Here is an 18,372-nt window from a genome sequence, read left to right as displayed (position 1 = left end):
TTAGAGATCTCTTCAAGAAAATTAGAGATACCAAAAACATTTCATGCAAACATGGGCACAATAAAGACAGAAATGGTGAAGACCTAAGAGAAGCAGAATGGTTAAGAAGAGGTGGCAAGAATCTACAAAACTGTACAAAAAAGGTCTTGATGACCCAGATAACCATGATGGTGTGATCACTCACCTAGAGTCAGACATCATGGAATGTGAAGTCAAGTGGGTCTTAAGAAGCGTTACTATCAACAAAGCTAGTGGAGGTGATGGAATTCCAGCTGAGTTATTTCAAACACTAAAAGTTGATGCTGTTAAAGTTCTGCACTCAATATCCCAGCAAATTTGGAAAACTCAGCAGTGGCCACAGGACTGGAAAAGGTCAGTATTCATTCAAGTCCCAAAGAAGGGCAATGCCAAGGAATATTCAAACTACTGCACAATTGCCCTAATTTCATGTGTTGTCAAGGTAATTCTTCAAGATAGGTTGTCAAAATTCTTCAAGATAGGTTTCAACAGCACTGAACCAAGAACTTCCAGAGGTACAAGTTGGGTTTAGAAAAGGCAGAGAAACCAGAGGTCAAATTGCCAACATCCATTGAATCATAGCAAAAGCAAGATGATTACAGAAAAACACCTACTTCTGCTTCATTGACCACATGAAAATCTGACTGTGTGGATCACAACAAACTTGAAAATTCTTAAAGAGATGGGAATACCAGACCACCTATGCTGCCTCTTGCAAAACCTGTATGCAGGTTAAAAAGCAACAGAACGAGACATGGAATAATGGACTGGTTCAAAACTGGGAAAGGAGTAGGTTAAGACTGCTTATTTAACTGATACGCTGAGTACATCATGTGAAATGTTGGGTTGGATGAATCATGAGCTGGAATCAAGATTGCTGGCAGAAATATCAACAACCTCAGGTATGCCGATGACACCACCCTTATGGCAGAGAGTGAAGAGATTCCTCTTGATGAAGGTGAAACAAACAGGAGAGTGAAAACCCTGGCTTAAAACTCAACATTCAAAAAACTAAGATCATGGTATCCAGTCCCATCACTTCATGGCAAATAGATGAGGAAAAAATGGAAACAGTGACAGACTTTATTTTCTTGGGGTGTCAAATCACTGTGGATGGTACTGCAGCCATGAAATTAAAAGACTCTTGCTCCTTGGAAGAAAAGCTATGATCAACCTAGAAGACGTGTTAAAAACAGGAGACATCACTTTGCCCACCAAGGTCCATATAGTCAAAGCTATGGTTTTTAAAGTAGTCATGTACACATGTGAGAGTTGAACCATAAAGAAGGCTGAGCACTGAAAATTGATGCTTTCGAACTGTGGTGCTGGAAAAGACTCTTGAGAGTCCCTTGGATAGCAAGGAGATCAAACCAGTTGATCCTAGAGAAAATCAATCTTGAATATTCATTGAAAGGACTGATGCTGAAACTGAAGCTCCTATACTTGGGCCATCTAATGTGAAGAGCTGACTCTTTGGAAAAGACCCTGATGCTGGGAAAGATTGAGGGCAGGAGGAGAAGGGGACAACAGAGGATGAGATGGTTGGATGGCATCATTGACTCAATGGACATGAATTTGAGCAAACTCTGGGAGATAGTAAAGGACAGGGAAACCTGGCATGCTGTAGGTTGCAAAGAGTTGGACACGAATGAGCAACTAAACAACTACAAAATTTCAGGATAAAAACACTTCTATATTACTTTATTCAACACAGTAAAGCGATCTATGACAACCCCACAGCTAACATTGTACTCAAAGGTGACAGATTGAAAGCTTTTCCTCTAGGATCAGGAACAATAAGAATGCCCACTCTCACCACTCCTATTCAACATAGTACTGGAATCCTAGCCCCAGCAGTCTCTCAGTGGCAACTCACTCCAGTATTCTTGCTTGGAAAATAACATGGACAGAAAAGACTGATGGGCTACAGACCCTAGGGTTGTAGAGTTAGACACGATTGAGCACTCATGCACACACAAAAGAAAAGGAAGAAGCAAAAAAGTCTACTTGCACATGCTATGATCTTATATATGGAAAACCCTAAAGACCCTACTAAAAACTGTTAGAACTAATCAGTGAATTCAGTAAAGTTGCAGGCTATGAAGTCAACATAAAAAATATTTGCATTTCTGTTCATTAAAAACAAACTCTCTGGAAAAGAAACAAAGAAAATAATCCCATTTTTTTCACAATAAAATGATAAAATACTTAGGAATAAATTTAACCAATGAAACAAAAGTGCTGTATACTGATCTCTCACAAACACTGATGAAAATAATTAAATAAAGCATGAATAAATGAAAAGCTATTTAGTGTCCATGAATCAAAAGTATTAATATTATTATTATGTCCATAATACCCAAAGCAGTCTGAAGATTCATTGTAATTCTATCAAATTCTAATGGCATTTCTTACAGAAATACAAAAAAATAATTCTAAAAATCCACATGTAATTACAAAAAGACCCCAAATACCCAAAGAAGTTCCAAGAAGAATGAAAAATGCTGAACACATTAAAATTTCTGATTTCAAATCATATTAAAAAGCTAAGATATCAAAAGAATATTGTACTGACATAAAAACAAACACATAAACCAATGCAACAGAATTCAGAGCCCAGCAATAAAACCATACACATATTATCAACTAATATTTGACAGGGAGCCAAGAATACTCAATAGAGAAGGATAGTCTCTTCAATTAATAGTGTTAGGAAAACTACAAATTCACATGCAAAAGAATGAAACAGGACCCCTATCTTTACCACTCACAAAACTTAACTTTAAGTGGATTAAAGACTTCAGTGTAAGACCTGAAACCATAAAACTATTAGAATAAAACTTAGAGAAAATACTCATTGACATTGGTCTAAGAAACAAGTTTTTTTTTTAATTCCCTCTTTATTCTTCTTATCTGAATGTCATGTAGTAGTTACTAGATATTACTTGAATGAATGAACGAAATCAATGACTTTCTAAATATGACACTAAAAGAACAAGCAATAAAAGTAAAAATAAACAAATAGGACCACATCAAAGAAAAAAAGCCTTACTGAACAACAAAATAAATATTAAAGGCAACCTATAAAATGTGAGAAAATATTTGCAAACCATACATCTTATAAAGGGTTAATAGCCAAACTATGTAGAGAACTCATACAACTCAATAAAAAGTACAACAACCTGATTAAAAATGGGCAGAGGAACTGAATAGACATTTTCCCAAAAAGACATGCAAATGGCCAACAAGTGCATATAAAGGTTGTCAATGTTACCAGTTGTCATGAAAATGCAGATCAAAATCACAGAATGCATGTTGTTGATAGGATGAAAGTGTTAGTTTCTCAGAGGTGTCTGACTCTTTGCGACCCTGTGGACTTTAGATAGCCAGGATCCTCTGTCCATGAAATTCTCCAGGCAAGAATACTGGACTGGGTTGTCATTCCCTTCTCCAGGGCCTCTTCCTGATCTAGGGATCTAGCACAGGTTTACCATTTGAGCTAGTAGGGAAGCCACTGATAGAATGGCTACCATCAAAAAGTCAAGATATAAGGGTTGCCTATGATGTGGAGAAAATAGAACACTTATGCACTGTTGGAGAAGACTCTTGAGAGTCCCTTGGACTGCAAGGAGATCCAACCAGTCCATCCTAAAGGAGATCAGTCCTGGGTGTTCATTGGAAGGACTGATGCTGAAGCTGAAACTCTAATACTTTGGCCACCTCATGCGAAGAGTTAACTCATTGGAAAAGACCCTGATGCTGGGAGGGATTGGGGGCAGGAGGAGAAGGGGACAACAGAGGATGAGATGGCTGGATGGCATCACCAACTCGATGGGCATGAATTTGAGTAAACTCTGGGAGTTGATGATGGACAGGGAGGCCTGGCATGCTGCGATTCATGGGGTCGCAAAGAGTCGGACACGACTGAGCGACTGAACTAAACTGAACTGATGCACTGTTGGTGTGCATGTAAACTGGTACAGTCACTATGTAAAATAGGCTGGAGGTTCCTGTACATATTTAAAAGACTACCATATGATCCAGCACTCCTACTTCTGGATATACTTCTGAATTAAATGAAAATGGGATATTATAGAGGTTTCTATACTTCATGTTTATTGCAGCATTATTCACAGTACCCAACATATGGAAACTAAGTGTCCATCAACTGTTGAATGGATAAAGAAAAAAATACACACACACACACACATACACACACACACACACACACACACACACAGGGAGTTGACCCTTGAACAACATGGGGATGAGGCACTGACCCACCATACAGTCGACAAGTCTATGTATAACTTTAGAGTTGGACCACCATATGTGCAGTTGCATGTTCCAGGACCCAACCAAACATGAGTCATGTAGTACTATAGCAAGTACTTATTGAAAAATAACTACATATAAGGGACCCATGAGTTCAAATCCATGTTGTTCAAATGTCAACTGTATATACATCCATAGATGCAATGGAATACTATTCAACCATGACAGGAAGGAAATCTTTGCATTTGTCACAACACAAATGGATCTTAAGCACATTATGCTGAGTGAAAAAACACAAAGGGGCAAGACAAATACTACAGGATATAATATATATGTGGAATCTAAAAAAAAAAAAAAAAACCTAACATAGAAAGTAGAAGGGTGATTACCAGGGGCTAGGAGGTCAGGGAAATGACGAGATGTTGGTAAAAGAGAACAAACTCCCAGTTAGAAAATGAATCAAGCGTGGAGATCTAATGCACAGCATTATGGTTACAGTTTAACATAATCACTACTGAAAGTTGCCAAGAAATTAGATTTTATATGTTTTCTAAAGAAAAGGTAATTAAGCGACTTGGTGGAGGTGTTAAACAAGGCTATATGGAGGTGGCATGTATGAATATATAGAATAAACATATTGTATACCTTAAATTTACACAATATCAATTATATCTGAATAAAACTGGGAGAAAATATTGAATGCAGACCACACTCATTCAGGAAGTTGATTTATTAAAAACTGTATATGTAGGTGTAGTTAAAGCTACAGTGTAGGAACAATGTATAGTTCAGCAGAAAACTATTGATTGTCTATAGTTCACCTTTCTGCGATTTTATGGGAGCTATTGTGCAGGTTTCTAAATTTTCAATAATAGATAGTGATGCAAAATAATTCTTGTCTATAGGCATACAAACTCTGTTCTTTCAGATTCAGTGACTTTCCTAGCTAATTTGCCTTCATTTGCACATTCACATCAACATTCTTTTACACTAAATAAATTTGAATTTTCCAACCATGTTCTTTGAACCGCTTGGAACACCTTGTTGCAGCTGATTATAACTGATTTCCTCATTAATGAAATAAATAGTATCTTTAATTTGTGTTCATTTAAAAAATAAAGAAGATTGGTGAACAGGTATCTGAAAAGATGCTCAATGTCACTAATCATTAAGTTCTGTGCTGGCCTCAGCTTATCAATAATCAATGCTGTGGTTGGATTGGTCCTTGAATTCATATTTTGATTATGGAGTTTCTTCAAAAAATTAAAAGTATCTTGATAGGGATTGCATTGAATCTATAGATTGCTTTGGGTAGTATAGCCATTTTGACAATATTGATTCTTCCAATCCATGAACACGGTATATTTCTCCATCTGTTTGTGTCCTCTTTGATTTCTTTCATCAGTGTTTTATAGTTTTCTATGTACAGGTCTTTAGTTTCTTTAGGTAGATATACTCCTAAGTATTTTATTCTTTTTGTTGCAATGGTGAATGGTATTGTTTCCTTAATTTCTCTTTCTCTTTCCTCATTGTTAGTGTATAGGAATGCAAGAGATTTCTGTGTGTTAATTTTATATCCTGCAACTTTACTATATTCATTGATTAGCTCCAGTAATTTTCTGGTAGAGTCTTTAGGGTTTTCTATGTAGAGGATCATGTCATCTGCAAACAGCGAGAGTTTCACTTCTTCTTTTCCTATCTGGATTCCTTTTACTTCTTTTTCTGCTCTGACTGCTGTGGCCAGAACTTCGAAAACTATGCTGAATAGTAGTGGTGAGAATGGGCGCCCCTGATTTCAGGGGAAATGCTTTCAATTTTTCACCATTGAGGGTAATGCTTGCTGTGGGTTTGTCATATATAGCTTTTATTATGTTGAGGTATGCTTCCTTCTATTCCTGCTTTCTGGAGAGTTTTAATCATAAATGGATGTTGAATTTTGTCAAAGGCTTTTTCTGCATCTATTGAGATAATCATATGGCTTTTATCTTTCAATTTGTTAATGCAGTGTATTACATTGATTGATTTGTGGATATTAAAGAATCCTTGCATTCCTGGGATAAAGCCCACTTGGTCATGGTGTATGATTTTTTTAATATGTTGTTGGATTCTGTTTGCTAGAATTTTGTTAAGGATTTTTGCATCTATGTTCATCAGTGATATTGGCCTGTAGTTTTCTTTTTATGTGGCATCTTTGTCTGGTTTTGGAATTAGGGTAATGGTGGCCTTATAGAATGAGTTTGGAAGTTTACTTTCTTCTGCAAGTTTCTGGAAGAGTTTGAGTAAGATAGGTGTTAGCTCTTCTCTAAATTTTTGGTAGAATTCAGCTGTGAAGTCATCTGCTCCAGGGCTTTTGTTTGCTGGAAGATTTTTGATTACAGTTTCGATTTCCTTGCTTGTGATGGGTCTGTTAAGATCTTCTATTTCTTCCTGGTTCAGTTTTGGAAAGTTATACTTCTCTAAGAACTTGTCCATTTCTTCCAAGTTGTCCATTTTATTGGCATAGAGCTGCTGGTAGTAGTCTCTTATGATCCTTTGTATTTCAGTGTTGTCTGTTGTGATCTCTCCATTTTCATTTCTAATTTTGTTAATTTGGTTCTTCTCCCTTTGCTTCTTAATGAGTCTTGCTAACAGTTTGTCAATTTTGTTTATTTTTTCAAAGAACCAGCTTTTAGCTTTGTTGATTTTTGCTCTGCTCTCTTTTGTTTCTTTTGCATTGATTTCTGCCCTAATTTTTAAGATTTCCTTCCTTCTACTACCCCTTAGGTTCTTCATTTCTTCCTTCTCTAGTTGCTTTAGGTGTAGAGTTAGGTTATTTATTTGACTTTTTCTTGTCTCTTGAGGTAAGCCTGTAATGCTATGAACCTTCCCCTTAGCACTACTTTTTTACAGTGTCCCATAGGTTTTGGGTTGTTGTGTTTTCATTTTCATTCATTTCTATGCATATTTTGATTTCTTTTTTGATTTCTTCTATGACTTGTCAGTTATTCAGAAGTGTGCTTTTCAGGCTCTGTATGTTTGAATTTTTAATAATTTTTTTCCTGTAATTGAGATCTAATCTTACTGCACTGTGGTCAGAAAAGATGACTGGAATGATTTCAATTTTTTTGAATTTACCAAGGCTAGATTTATGGCCAAGGATGTGATCTATTCTGGAGAAGGTTCCATGTGCACTTGAGAAAAAGGTGAAGTTGATTGTTTTGGGGTGAAACGTCCTATAGATGTCAATAAGGTCTAGCTGGTCCATTGTGTCCTTTAAAGTTTGTGTTTCCTTGTTCATTTTCTGTTTAGTTGATCTATCCATAGTTGTGAGTGGGGTATTAAAGTCTCCTACTATTATTGTGTTACTATTAATTTCCTCTTTCATACTCGTTAGCGTTTGCCTTACATATTGCGGTGCTCCTATGTTGGGTGCATATATATTTATAATTGTTATATCTTCTTCTTGGATTGATCCTTTGATCATTATGTAGCGTCCATCTTTGTCTCTTTTCACAGCCTTTATTTGAAAGTCTATTTTATCTGATATGAGTATTGCGACTCCTGCTTTCTTTTGGTCTCTGTTTGCGTGGAATATTTTTTTGTAGCCCTTCACTTTTAGTCTGTATGTGTCCCTTGCTTTGAGGTGGGTCTCTTGTAGACAGCATGTATAGGGGTCTTGCTTTTGTATCCATTCAGCCAGCCTTTGTCTTTTGGTTGGGGCATTCAACCCATTTACATTTAAGGTAATTATTGATAGGTATGGTCCCGTTGCCATTTATTTTGTTGTTTGGGGTTCACGTTTATACCACCTTTCTGTATTTCCTGTCTAGAGAAGATCCTCTAGTATTTGTTGAAGAGCTGGTTTGGTGGTGCTGAATTCTCTCAGCTTTTGCTTGTCTGTAAAGCTTTTGAGTTCTCCTTCATATCTGAATGAGATCCTTGCTGGGTAGAGTAATCTAGGTTGTAGGTTATTCTCTTTCATTACTCTAAGTATGTCCTGCCATTCCCTTCTGGCCTGAAGGGTTTCTATTGATAGATCAGCTGTTATCCTTATGGGAATCCCTTTGTGTGTTATTTGTTGTTTCTCCCTTGCTGCTTTTAATATTTATTCTTTGTGTTTGATCTTTGTTAAATTTATTAATATGTGTCCTGGGGTGTTTCGCCTTGAGTATATCCTGTTTGGGACTCTCTGGGTTACTTGGACTTGGGTGGCTATTTCCTTCCCCATTTTAGGGAAGTTTTCAGCTATTATCTCCTCGAGTATCTTCTCATGGCCTTTCTTTTTGTCTTCTTCTTCTGGGACTCCTATGATTCGAATGTTGGGGCGTTTCACATTGTCCCAGAGGTCCGTGAGGTGGTCCTCATTTCTTTTGATTCTTTTTTCTTTTTTCCTCTCTGCTTCATTTATTTCCACCATTTTATCTTCTAACTCACTTATCCTATCTTCTATCTCTGTTATTCTACTCATGGTTCCCTCCAGAGTGTTTTTGATCTCATTTATTTCATTATTAATTTTTAATTGACTTTTTTTTATTTCTTCTAGGTCCTTGTTAAACATTTCTTGCATCTTCTCAATCTTTGTCTCCAGGCTATTTATTTGTAACTCCATTTTGTTTTCAAGATTTTGGATCATTTTTATTATCATTATTCTAAATTCTTTTTCAGGTAGATTCCCTATTTCCTCCTCTTTTGTTTGACTTGGTGGGCATTTTTCATGTTCCTTTAGCTGTTGGGTATTTCTCTGCCTTTTCATCTTGTTTAGATTGCTGTGTCTGGAGTGGGCTTTCTGTATTCTTGTGGTCTGTGGTTCCTTTTTATTGTGGAGGTTTCACCCAGTGGGTGGGGTTGGACGATTGGTTTGTCAAGGTTTCCTGGTTAGGGAAGCTTGTGTCAGTGTTCTGGTGCGTGTGGAATTGGATTTCTTCTCTCTGGAGTGCAATGGAGTGTCCAGTAATGAGCTTTGCGATGGGTCTCTGTGTTAGGTGTGACTTTGGACAGCCTGTATGTTGACACTCAGGTCTATGTTCCTGCGTTGCTAAAGAATTTGCGTGGTATGTCTTGTACTGGAGCTTATTGGCTCTTGGGTGGTGGTTGGTTTTGATGTAGGTATGGAAGCTTTTGGATGGTCTCTTATTCCTTAATGTTCCGTGTAGTCAGGAGTTTTCTTGTTTTCTCAGGATTTGGGCTTAAGTCTCCTGCCTCTGGATTTCAGTTTTATTCTTCCAATAGTCTCAAGACTTCTCCAACTATACAGCACTGATAATAAAACTTCTAGGTTAATGGTGAAAAGATTCTCCACCGTGAGAGACAACCAGAGAGATTCACAGAGTTACATGAAGAATAGGAGAGGGAGGAAGGAGATAGAGGTGAGCAGGAGGAGAAAAATGGGACTCAAGAGGAGAGAGACAGATCTACGCAGTTATCTGTTCCTAAAGTGTTCTCCGTAGCCCAGACACCCACAAAGATTCACAGAATTGGGTTGGGAAGAGGAGGGGAAAGGAGCAAATAGAGGTGTTCTGAGGTAGAAAACAGAGAGTCAAATGTGGGAGAGAATAATCACCACACTCCTGAATAGAAATGGGAACTGAATATTGGATTCTTAAATGACCAAAATTTATATCACATACTACTGAAAAACAAAGATTAAAAATCTAGTGTAGAGGTTAGACTCTTTGAAATACAATATTTAAAAACAAAAACAAAAACACACAAAAAAATTTAGAAATGGATGTAAAGTTCGGTTTAAAATTAGGGTTTCTCTCTCTTTTTTTTTGCCAAGGTTATAGTGAAAGGAAAATGAAAATTAAGGAATAATAGAGGAGTATTAGAGGACTTTAAAAGGAAATAGGATAGAAAAAGAAGAAAAAGAAAAAAAAATTTTTTTCCCTAATTAAAAAAAAATCGTAAAAATATATGAAAATGAAAGTTGAGGAGTAATGGGGGAGTAATAGGGAATTTTAAAAGAAAATAAAAGAGAAAAAATTTTTTTAAAAAAAGGAAAGAAAAAAAAATTTTTTTTTAATTAAAAAAAAAATATATATATATATCTAGGAATTTCTCTGGAGTTGTTGCAGTCAGTGTAGGTTCAGTTCAATTTCAGATAGCTCCTCTTTCCAGCTTACACTTCTCGATATCTGTAGGCCCCTTCCGGTGTAGTCGGTGTTACCTTCAGGGATTTTAATCTGTTGCACCAGTCCTTTCTAAAGCGGTTCCCTTTGTTTATTTGGCTTCTGTTTGCCATCTCTTTGGTGTCTAATTTACGCCCTGACACAGGCGGGCAGAGGTGATCTCTTATTTAGGTTCTCTAGTTCAGTTCAGTCCTGTTACGGGGAGGGCGGGGCGCTGCAGATAGATACCGCTCTGTGTGGATAGCCCTCACCGTGTTCCGGTCACACTGGGTTTGCCCCACTCACGGGTGTCAGTGCTTTCGCCGTCTACACTGCTCAGGCTCCCGGCTGCTCTATATGGAGCAGGCCCTGCGTTGAGTGCGGTTCCAGTTTTCGGGTACTCCACAAAAGCGCAGATTCGGTTGCGCCTGCGTTTTGTGCCTTCCCCGGCCTGAGCGGTTCAGGCAGCCAGAGGCTTGGGCGCACTCTCCCCGGGTACGGCGCGCCTTTTCCCTCCGCGGCCCCAGTGCGCGCCGCCAGTCAGGTCTCAGGAAGTCTTTAGATAGGAACCGGGGGCCTGTTTGCAGTGTGGGAGGGGGTGGCTTCTCAGGGGCTGAGTTTGCCCTTTTCCCCTCCCCCCTGCCTCCTACCTCCAGCAGGGATGGGCCGGCTCTTCTCTGGAGTTTCTCAGTCCCTTTGTTTTGCGAACTGCCGGCAGTGTGTTCGGGCCGGTTAATTTTGACCCTTGCTATCCCACAGTTTAAAAAAGCTCCCTCCGATTGCTCTCAGGGTCTTCGGGCCGGTCCTCACCCTAAGCAATGCCTCCCGCTCCTCTCCGTTCCGCCCCGCTTGTTGCTGGCAGGTACGGGCGTCTGGGGTACTTTTCTGCTGGGAGTTGCTTTTAGGCACGTAATCTGTGGGCCTTGTTTAATTTTTCCTCCCAGTTAGATTGCCGAAAAGTTCCCCCAGTCCCGCCAGTGCGAGGGTTTCCTGGTGATTGGAAACTTCCTCTATTAAGACTCCCTTCCCGGGACGGGTCTCCGTCCGTAGCTCTTTTGACTCCCTTTTTATCTTTTATATTTTGTCCTACCTCCCTTCGAAGACAATGGGCTGCTTTTCTGGGCGCCTGATGTCCTCTGCTAGCGATCAGAAGTTGTTTTGTGAAATTTGCTCAGCGTTCAAATGTTCTTTCGATGAGTTTGTAGGGGAGAAAGTGGTCTCCCCGTCCTATTCCTCCGCCATCTTGGCTCCTCCTCCTCTTCATCAGTTTTATATCTCCCCAGAGCAAAGGTCATAGATCAAACATGACAAAGTTTCAAAAGAGACAGATTAGCATGTACACACTGAGGTAGTGTGACCTTTACATCTGAGAAGGAAACCTTATCTTCAATGGACTAAAATTATGAGTACCATAGCAAGGGAGGTATTTTATCCCTATTTTCAAAGTGGACATTCTTACTTCTGGATAATTTATCTTTTAATGCTTAAAGTCAATGTACACGTATGATATCTGGAGGAGGAAATGACAACCCACTCCAGCATTCTTGCCTGGAAATCCCATGGAAAGAGACTCGGCAGGCTACCTCCACGGGATCACAAAGAGTTGGACATGACTGAGCAACTGAGCACGCACACACAATGTATGATAATTTAAGGCCATAAGACAGGCTGTTCTAGTTATCATAAAGTTCAGGATAAATCATGTGTAAGCTGAATGACTTTCTTGCATCTTAATAAATGAAAATTTCTTCAATCATCTCCCAACATGTTACTCTGAATGTACATCTGACTGGCTATTCATAAAAAAACAGGCTTCATATTAAATAGATGTCCCTTGACTCCCAAGGATTAAAGCGTCATTGATTCTCAAGGAGAAAATAAAAGATAGGGATTCTCCCCTCTACAGCACTGCAGAGGTGAGATTTGCTCAGAGAACTGAGGGAAGAGCCAATTTTAGTGGGGAAGGCTTGAGAACCTCTGGCTCAAGCCTCCTAGTTGCCTCCAGAAACAACTGCTTCTGTTCTGTTTTGGAGTTTGTAAGAAATAATGAAATAAAGTATGCACAGTGGTAACCAAAATTTTAGAAAACCAAGACCTGAGTGAAATAAAAATGTTTACTAGAGGTTTGTTAGTACCGTAGCCAGGGAGATTTCAGAATTGTGTCTTGAATTGTGCTTTCCTGAGCTACAAAATGGGGGAAACTTTTCAGATATGATTTGTATCCTTGATAATACTTTGCTTTCTCCATTATTTGGATTTTAGCCATTTTATACTTGGGTAGTGGTGTCTATTTGTTAATTTTGTTTGCAAGTTCTGAATGATATACAATGTTAAGCATTTTTCAGATGCTTTGTTTTTATCTGTGTATCTTCTTTCATGAGGTGTTTGTTCAGATTTTTTTCCCATTTTTAAATTATTTGTTTTTTAATTGGAGGAAAATAGCTTTACAATGTTGTGATGGTTTCTGTCATACAGAAACGCAAATCAGCTATAATTATAGGCTCCCTCTTGAACCTTCCCCTCTCCCCCCTCCCACCCTCTAGATCGTCAAAGAGCACCAGGCTGGGCTCCCTGTGCTGTACAGCAACTTCTAACCAGCGATCTATTTCACACATGGTAGTGTATGTATGTCTTTGCTACTTTCTCCATTCTTCCCACTCTCTCCTTCCCCACTGTGTCCAGAAGTCTGTTCTCAATATCTGCATCTCTTTGTCCTTGCAAATAGGTTCATCAATACCATTTTTCTAGATTCCATATATATGTGTTAATATATATATTGTTTTTTTTCTCTTTCTGACTTACTTCACTCTGTATAAAAGACTCTAGATTCAGCTACCTCATAAAACTGACTCAAATCCATTCTTTTTTTTTTATGGCTGAGTAATAATCCATTGTATATATGTACCACATCTTTACCCATTCTTCTGTCGATGGACATCTAGGTTGCTTCCATGTCCTAGGTATTGTAAATAGTGCTGCTGTGAACATTGGGATACATGTGTCTTTTTCAATTATAGTTTTCTCAGGGTATATGTCCAGTACTGTGATTGCTGGGTCATATGATAGTTTTAGGGGCTTCTCAGGTGGTGCTAGTGGTTAAGAAACTCTCTGCCAATGGAGAAGACTTAAAAGATGTAGGTTCAATCCCTAGGTGGGGAAAGTCCTCTGGAAGAGGGCATGACAACCCACTCTAGTATTCTTGCCTGGAGAATTCCCATGAACAGAGGAGTCTGGAAGGCTCCATAGTGTTTCAAAGAGCTGGACACGACTGAAGCGACTTAGCACATGCACACATGGTAGTTTTATTCCCATCTTTTTAAGGAATCTCCATACTGTTCTCCAAAGTGGTGTATCAATTTACATCCCCACCAACAGTGCAAGGGGGTTCCCTTTTCTGATTGTTTACCTAGAGTTTTCAATATACGTTTACAGCTAATTCAAGTCTATTTTTTAAAAAATCCAATACTGTTTCATATGAAGTGCAAGTACCTTGTAAAAGTGTATGTAAGGTGTCTCTCCCCTAATATCACAGTTGTCATTTATCCCATTTATCCATAAGATATATTCACAAAATACATTATTGCTATATTTTTAAATAGACTATTCTGTTAGATCAACTAAGAACAACAAAAATGAAATTGTTATGTTACCTTCCATTATTTTTTTCTGAGACAATATACTAACATAAACTCAAACTGGATTAAAGATATAAATGTAAGAATGCAACCATTAAATTCCTAAAAGAAAACATAGTCAGAACACTCTGACATAAACCATAGAAGTATTTTTTTGGATCTATCTTCTAAGGAAAGGAAACAACAGGATAAATAAACAAATAGGACCTAACTACACTTAAAAGCTATCACACAGAAAAGGAAATCATCAACAGAATGAAAACATAACCTCTCAAATTTAAAAAAAAATGTGGAAACTACTTGATCAATTAGGGGTTAACGAGCAAAATGTATAAACAGGTCATACAACTCAATATCAAGAAAATCCAAGCAAATATTTAAAAATGGGCAGAAGACTTGAATAGATATTTCTCCAAAGAAGATATGTAGGAGACCAACTGGGACAAGAAAAATGCTCAATACTGGCATTTATAAGAGAAATGTAAGTAAAAATCATAATGAGATACCACTTTACACCTACCAGAATGGCTATCATCAAAAAGACCGCAAGTAACAAACATTGGAAAGGATGTGAGAAAGGGAAGCCAGAATACACTGTTGGTGGGGTTGTGAACTGGTACAACCACTAATGAAAACAGTATGCAAGTTTTCCAAAATATAAAAATAGGACTACCATATGATCCAGCAACTCCAAGGTTGGTTATATATCTAAAGATCACAAATGCATTGTTTTGAAAAGATACATGCATCCCAATGGTCACAGCAGCATCATTTACGGTAGCCAAGATATGGAAACAGCCTAAGTGAACATCAACAGATAAATAGATAAAAAAAAAATAGTTGGTATACACATATGCTTTGAAATATTACTCAGCCATAAAAAAGAATGAAATTTTTCCATTTGCAACAACATTAGTGAACTTAGAGAGCATTATGCTTAGTGAGTAAAGTCTGAAAGAGAAAGGCAAATATTTTATGTCAGCACACATGTGAAATCTGAAAAATAAGGTGAATGTATGTAACAAAACAGACTCACAGATGTAGAGAACAAACTAGTAGTCACTAGTAGAGAGAAGCAAATAGAGAGGGGCGTAACAGGGGATGGGATTAAGAAACAAACTTTTATGTATAGAATAAATAAGCAACATGGATTTATTATACAACATGGGAAAATGAAGTCATTATTTTGTAATAACTTTAAAGAGAGTATAATACATAAAATATTGAATCACTATGTTGTATATCTGAAACTAATATAATATTGTAAATCAACTATGTTACAATAAAGGAAGAAAAAGAAAAATACATGGCTTCCCTTTCCATCACTGAAGAGTTAAAATTTCATCAGTTTAACTGATAAAGACATAATCTGAAAATATCAGTGTAACTGAAAAATAATTTATTGGGAAAGTTTGAGATACCATGTCTTTCCCCACCTTTGAGACACTTTGAGACATAGCTTCTCCTGTCGCTTTTTAGTCTGTCATTGTCAGAAATGATGGACTGAAGGATGCACACCAGGGAAGTGAAATTATAGAAAGAGCAACCGTTGAAGATTCAGTACAGGAGAGAAGGCTGGGATTTCATTAAATGCACCCACAGCACAGAAGCACCACAATACACACAGCTAAACACAGAGGACATGTACTGGTCATGAAGATCTAAGTATCCCTGGAAAGACATAATTACTAGATCACTAATGAAAGAGTCTGCACAGATGAAAATATGTACAAATGTCAACATGGTGGTTTAGTCGGTAAGTTGTGTCAGACTCTTGTGATTCCGTGGACTGTAGTCTGCCAGGCTCCCCCGTCCATGGGATTCTCCAGGCAAGAATACTGGAGTGGTTTGCCATTTCCCTCTCCAGGGGATCTTCCTGACCCAGGAATTGAACCCAGGTCTCCTGCATTGCAGGTAATGATTTACCAACTGAGCTATGGTGGTGGTGGTTTAGTCGCTAAGTCGTGTCTGACTCTTGCGATCCCATGGACTGTAGCCTGTCAGGCTCCTCTGTCCATGGGATTCTCCAGGCAAGAATACTGGAGTGGGTTGCTATTTCCTTCTCCAGGAAGCTGAGCTATGAGGGAAGCCCAAATTTCAGTCCAGTTGTTTCTAAGCTCTTAAGGAAAAATTAAGTTTTATCAAGGCTCCTGTTAAAAAATGTTTTACCCCTGATAATTTTGGGGAGACTGACAATTCACACAATTTCCCTGCCATCATATCTCTTCAGATTTCCTCAAATAACTTTGCCTAATGCAAACTGCTCTCACCTCAAGGATGAAGAAACAGGCTCTCTGAGAGTCAGTACTTAAGGCAAGGACATACAGACCACAGGTATCAGGGCTCACATTGGAACCCACATACTTGGTCTTGGACTTTTCCTTCCAGCAAACATTCAGTGCAACTAGGTACTCCAGTATTTACTGTACCATTAAGTTTCATAATGCACCCTAATCAGTGGCTTTCTTAATATAGTTAATAATTATAGAACCTGTTTATTTAATTGGGGGTCAGAAAAGTTTGGTTTTGTAATCTTTTGAGCTGAGTGAACCTAGGTCTCCATGACCACTTTAATCAGGACAAACCTAAGCACTGATTTGTTGCCTAGCTCAAATGGCTCTAACTCTGATAGAGCTAACTCAGTTTATTTTTAATAAAGTAAGCTCAGTCATTCTCCTTTAGCAACTATTTTATTCTTTGAGAAAGGAGTGTCTTGCTCTGTACCTCCTTCTTCTTGCTAGGGTTTATGAATGGCGATTCTTCTTATGGCATGAAAGAATGACAAATAATTGGAGCTCTGAGATCAACTCACCTGATCTTAAATTTTTTCAAGTGAACTGCTGATGGTGACTGCAACCATGAAATTAAACTGTCATCAATTCATTAATACCAGAACTTATCTGAGAATTCTGCATTTTTCATGCTCAATTTAGTGATATCGCACATCAACTGAAACTCCAATTGAAGTCCAAATGATCAGGAGGAAATCAGCATTAAACCCTGCACAACCATAGATGAATGCACCTTGCCTTGACAAGAGTTGTGAAGTAGAGTTGGATTTTTCCTTTTAAATACTAGAAGCTATTTTTAGAGAAGCTTTAGGTTCTCACCCAAGCTAGGTGAAATGTATACAATTCCCACATGTCCATTACCATACCCAAAAACCTCTCCTATCAGCAGCCTTCACCAGTGTGGTATATTTGTTTCACTCAATGAACTGACACAGCATCATCAACCAAAGTCCATGGTTTCTAAAAGTTTCATCTTCTGCGTTGTGTTCTATGTTTTTTGACAAAACCATAATAACTTGAATAGATCATTGTAGTATCAAACAGAATAGTTCCATTACCCTAAAAATCTGTGATTCACTTCTTCATTCTTCCCTCCTACCAAACTCCTGGCAACCACTGATTTTTTTCACTATCTCCATAATTTTGCCTTTTTCAGAATGTTGTATGGTAGAAATCATAGTATGTAGTCTTCAGATAGTTTCTCTCACGAAGTAATTCTCATAAGGTTTTTCCATGAGTTTTCATGGTTTGTCAGCTCATTTCTAATAACAAAATAATGTTCAATTATTTTGAACATTTTGTGCATTTACCTACTGAAATAGGTAAATGTAAACAGTGCTGCAGTTTATGCATTTACCTACTGAAGGATTCTTGGTAGCTTCCAGGTTTTGGCAATTATAAATAAAGTAACTATGAAAATTCCTGTGAGGGTTTTTATGTGGACAGAAGTTTTCAACTCATTGGGTTAATACCAAGGAGTGTGACTGCTGGATCATTTCATAATCGTATGTTTTGTTTTGTAAAAACTATCAACTGACTTCCAAAGTGACTGTACTGTGCAAAATTGTACACAACAATAATAGTCCTTGCTGCTTCCACGTCATCAACAATATTTGGTTTTGTCAGTGATTTGGCTTTTACTAATTGTTATCTGGGTGTAATGGTATCTCATGGCTGTTATTGTTTGCAAGTCCCTAGTGATATATCATGTTGAGCATTTCCACATGCTTATTTGCCATGCATATATCTACTTTGGTGAGGTATCCATTCAGATCATTAGCTCTTTTTTTCTTCTGACTGCACTGTGCTGTCCAATGAAGCTTACCCAACCAGGGATCAGTCTCCTACCCCCTGATGTGGAAACTCAGAGTCTCAACCAGTGGACCACCTGGGAAGTAGTTTGCCCATTTTTAAAATGGGCTTGTTATATTTCTGGTTGTTGAGTTTTAGAGTTCTCAGTACACATTGAACAGGCTTCCCAGATGGTGGTAATGGTAAAGAATCTGCCTGCCAATGAGGGGTCCTAAAAGGTATAGGTTCAATCTCTGGGTTGGGAAGATCCCCTGG

This window comes from Odocoileus virginianus, unplaced genomic scaffold, assembly GCF_023699985.2.
Source record: "Odocoileus virginianus isolate 20LAN1187 ecotype Illinois unplaced genomic scaffold, Ovbor_1.2 Unplaced_Contig_49, whole genome shotgun sequence".
Lineage (NCBI taxonomy): Eukaryota > Metazoa > Chordata > Mammalia > Artiodactyla > Cervidae > Odocoileus > Odocoileus virginianus.
The sequence above is the reverse complement of the archived record's forward strand: the minus strand, read 5'-3'. Positions refer to the sequence as shown.